Source organism: Chondrus crispus, genomic scaffold (genome assembly GCF_000350225.1).
Source record: "Chondrus crispus Stackhouse genomic scaffold, scaffold_77, whole genome shotgun sequence".
Taxonomy (NCBI): Eukaryota; Rhodophyta; class Florideophyceae; order Gigartinales; family Gigartinaceae; genus Chondrus; species Chondrus crispus.
Genome location: NW_005178701.1, coordinates 277,095 through 278,153, shown reverse-complemented (window position 1 = coordinate 278,153; position 1,059 = coordinate 277,095).

Genomic DNA, 1,059 nt, shown 5'->3' with positions numbered 1-1,059 from the left:
GGAGTTTGCCGGTCTTCCAGTTTGCTTACAACTTGAACAGCGGCTAGCTGCTTTCGGAAGCGCTTGTTCAAGCACTGGCGTCAATACGTCACCACGCTGGCAAAGCGTCTTCATATCTTCGAAAGATAAATGCGAGTACCCATGAAGCTTGGAGGCAAATCTGCCCGCGATTTTGCCATAGGTAAATCGTTTCTTCATGTAGTCTGTTCTGCTCTCAGTTGATGATGCGAAGGAAGACACAGACGTGAAGAAAGTTCGAAAGGATGAAGTTTTCGAAGGGACAACCAAGAGATACGTCCTGACAGCATCCCGATCGGACGAAGAAGTGGGCTCAATGTATGTTTGAAAGCACAGTTCCTTCGCTGACAGGCTTCGGACATTTGCGGGAATAACTAGGAGGTTCTTGGGTCCGAGTTGATATGACTGATGGAGGATTTCATTTCCTACGAGCAGCATTCCATTTCCTTTTGTCACATAGAATGGAACTCGGACATGGATGCCGGACAAATCGATGAGGGGTAGATCCCAGACTCCTATGGTGAGTTGAGCGTCGCTACAGTTCTCGCCGTAACCATGAAGAAAAGGCTCACAGTCGAGCGGTCGGAGATGCAATGGCATATCCAGTGCCGTGCAGAGTGCTGCAACTGAAATGATGCCACCTATGCTTCGTGGACATCCCGGATCAATAATGGGATTAGGGTCCATGAAGGCAGGTTGTACATCTGAGGGGGCTCCGGGTTGCGAAATTAGGCTGATCTGCCTTGACCCATCCCGGAGCCTTTCCGAAAAAAACCTGGTCCGTTTGATCCAGTAGGAGGGCGGTCGGCGGTATTCTCCGACTGGCGAAGCTTCTTCTTTCGAGTGAAAGCACTTGGCTCTCTACAAATATCGTCGCCACGATAGTGACCAGTCTCACCGCAGTCGTAACAAGTAGCGCTGTTGCCTTGAGCTCCATTCCAAGACCGCTTCTGTCTGTTGTGAAGAGAGCTCCCGTTTCCTTTCTTGGATCCGTGTTGATAGGGGGGCCTCCTGATGTCCTTGACGGGTTGATGCCACCCA